The sequence below is a fragment of the Petaurus breviceps genome, unplaced genomic scaffold (genome assembly GCF_028583685.1).
Source record: "Petaurus breviceps papuanus isolate PSGF00001 unplaced genomic scaffold, PetGlider_PUasm1.0 99, whole genome shotgun sequence".
In the NCBI taxonomy this organism is placed as follows: domain Eukaryota; kingdom Metazoa; phylum Chordata; class Mammalia; order Diprotodontia; family Petauridae; genus Petaurus; species Petaurus breviceps.
In genome coordinates this window covers 8,813,312-8,817,080 of record NW_027187465.1, presented here as the reverse complement: position 1 = coordinate 8,817,080, position 3,769 = coordinate 8,813,312, and positions in this window count along the sequence as shown.

Genomic DNA, 3,769 nt, shown 5'->3' with positions numbered 1-3,769 from the left:
AAAAAACCCAACAGATTTTGTCCATTTAGTGCAATTTGTGACATAGGAAAGTCAGAAAGAATCCTGATAATAATCCAAGGAAGAAGACTCCAATGAAAGGGGGAGAGAAGACCTCGGGCATTTAACCCGAGGAACTGAACGACAGAAATTATTAGAATCCCACCTATTATCCCAGCAACAGACACAGAATGGTTTTTAGAGGAGAGGAAACATTATGGCTCTCTGAATGTAGGGAAAAGCATTTGGGGGAGATTAGCAGCCTGGTTTAAAATTGCTTTTGATAAAAAAAAAATCCCAGGCATTCACCTAAAACAATAATAACAGCTAATAATAACAGGAGTGGTAATAATGAGTTATTCACGGCCAGAAGAGGCAATTGTTCAATTAGAAGCTGAGAGTTTCTTCAGGCTGTCTCTTCTGACGCACTCCTTTTGTTTTTTGACTTGGGTAACACTAATTACTCCCCTCTGATGCTTTAAAGTTGGAGGAGAGGGAGAGAAAAAGCCCTCCTGTCAAATAGGACATACAACGGCTTTATCATTATTAAATACACACGCACACACACACAATCTGTTTAAATAAAGGTAAGCAGGAAGGCTGTGAATGGAAGCTGCCAGTCTCTCTGTTTGCCCCCTTCAACTGAAAAAGGTAGTCAGTCTCCTTCTAAAATAAGTGCCTTTCCTCCTCATTTCTGAAAGTCCCCACCTGCCTGGCCCTCCCCCCAAAAAGGTCACGCTCAAGTGCCCTCCAAAGACCCTGAGCAACTACTTCTCAAATCACTTAGTGGTTAGATGCCAGCTCAAACCAATCAACAGAGCTGGAACTAAGATTAGGTGAATGGAGCTTTACCCTATGGGCACTGAAATTTAAAGGAGGCACCAAGGACATTTTCCTAGGATAGAGGATTCAGAGTTGGAAGGGACTTCAGAGACACGTGGTGCAGCACTCCACCCCCACACACTTACCTTACAAATGAAGCCCAAGGATGTTGTAACTTGTCAAAAGTCACAGAGGGAGTAAGTGTTAGAAGCAAGACCACTAAGTCAATGCTTGATGCTGTTCATCCTTTATCAGTAAAGAAATAATAAAGCTTTGCACCAAGGTAGCAAGGTTGGGGCAGGGAGTGCTGCAGATCTGTGATTTCATTGGTGGGAGAGGACTCCCAGGGAGAAAACTCCCTCTATCAATACAGAATGGTAAGGGTTCTGCTACTTCAAGCCTTGGAGAGCTTCCTGGAACAAGAGAGACCGTGAGAGATGACTTGCCCCAGGGTCATATGGCCAGGACCCATCAAAGACAGTCCTTGAAACCAGGGTTTCCTGACTTTGTGGCTGCATCTCTGCCTATTGGATGATACTCCCCATTAGATTTGGTTTTTTTTGCTATGAGTTGTGGTTTCATTAATTTAGGGAACTCCAGGTAAGGGAATTCCTTCTACCAATGCAGGATGACACCCTCTCTGAGGCTTGGAGAGCTGGGTTACTGAGAGGTTTGGTTTTTTGGCTAGGGTCACAGTCAGTATGCAGGGAAGAGGGTGAACTTGAACCTACATCCTGACTCTGCTACTTGGCCTTGGGTCAGTTAATTTCTCTGGGTTTGTTTCCTCTTTTGTAAAATGAGTGAGGTGAAAGAGGGGTGGAGTGAGTGCTTCCCTCCAAGTCCATCTGTGTTCTTCCTTGAAAGGATGGCTGTAGAGATTGTGCTGAATGGCTATTGGTTCACCAAGCTCCGCCATTATTGACTGGAGATGTGTTGCAGACTGCTCCTACCTACCATGTGTTTCTAATCTATCCTTGGAATGACATTCAGCTTGAATCCTTCAGATACTCTGGCATCCCATGGCTCAAAGGCACAAACCATCACCAGAATATGTTGGCATTAAAAGTTGGGCCTTACCTCCCTCTCTTCCTTGTGGAGGTGATACATTGCATCTACCTTCTTCTCTTCCTCCTCTCTACCATCTCACCCAGCTCCTTATTATTACTCTCCTGTAAATATCTTCAAAATCTGTATATCCAGCCCTAACCTCTCTCCTGAGCATCAGTCTTGCGTCACCAACTGCCTTTTGGACATCTCAAAATGGGTATCCCATGCTCATCTCAAATTCAACATACCCAAAGCTGAACTCATAATTCCCTTAAAACTTTCTCCTCTTCTTAATTTCCCTATCCCTGTCAAAGTCTCCTACTAGTCACGCAGGCTTGAAAACTGGGCATCACCCATGACTCTTCTCTCTCCCCCTCCCTGTCCCCATCCAATGTGTTGACAAGTCTTGTTTCTACTATCATGACATCTCTCATGTCCACTCACATTCTGAGGCAGGTCTATTGCAAAATAATCCATTTGGACTAAATAATCCCTAGTTAGTCTGTCTGCCCACTTCAGTCTCACTTTAGCTACCAAAAGCTCAGGTCTGACATGTCACCTCCCTATTATTAAAAAAAAACCCACATTGGTTCCTCATTACCTCCAGGTTCAAATATAAAATCTTCTTTCAAAAGCCTTTCAAAGTCCTTCAAAATCTAGTCGCTTTCTACCTTTCCCATCTTCTCACACCTTACTTCCCTTCCGCAACATCTGTGATCCATGACACCTCCTTGTTCCCGACACAAGACACTCAGCTCCCAAGTCCGGGCATTTCCAATGACTGTCTGTGTGCCTAGACTACTCTTCTTCCTGGCTTCCTTCACGACTCAGTTCAATCCTTCCTGGTCCCCCTTAATGTCGTGCCTTCTTTCTGTTGACTACCCCCAATTTCTCCTGTGTTGTTTGTACCTAATTATTTACATGTTGTCTTTCCCATTAGACTATGTTCCTCGAGGGCAGGCTGTGTTTGCCTTTCTTTTCAGTCCTAACAATCAACATAGTGTCTGGTATACAGTAGGCACCTAATGATTGCTTCTTGGTTGGCTAAAGGATTTTGCTGAATGGCTTTTCTTTTTCCTGTTGTTTCCCTTTGTTACCAGGGACAGAGGCAGGAGTAAAGCAAGATATACTTGGAAATGAAGTTTATGTAAAAACTGAGGATGTAAAGAAAAATTCAATTTTTTAAAAAGACAGACCTTAGCTTTAGGGAGCTAAGAGTCATTAGAACAACTGCAATTTCCCCAAAGCAATCCAGCCCAGCTTCCTCTTCCTGTTCACTGGCTCATTCTCCAGTGGCACCATCGTTGGTCCATGATACACAGACTGATGGTCAAGCTCTGTGGTTTGTCCTTCCAAATGCATATCATAAGCTTACCACTGGGCATCCTTCACCTGCTTAGTTTTTCCTATGCGAATAATGAGGTTCTCATCAGGAAAATGCTTGATGCTTACTCTTTTACACTCATTAGGAAAATATGAGCATTTACAGTATCCACCTAGCCTCCAACCTATGCCTTAGAGGGAAGATTTCAGACACAGCTCCAGCCAAAGTCATTTCTCTGGGAGCTAGATTAGAAAATCAGGCCCCAAGAGCAGACCCCAAGAACATCTGGGAGATTCAATCACTTGGATAACCCTAGTAATCAGAAGCAGTCCTGGGAAGCCCCAAGAAATGGAATCTGAGAAGGGGGTTGATGGAGTCACCCACATGTGAGAAAGGGGGGAATCAGACTCCTGGCAATCCCGGGAAAGGCCCCAGGATGGATATTACTCACCTTTATTCATATTCACCTTCTCCCTCAGCATACGAGAGAGAGACAGAGAGACAGAGAGAGACAGAGAGAGACAGAGACAGAGAGAGATAGAGAGGCATATACATCCACAAATAAATTTAGAGACACAT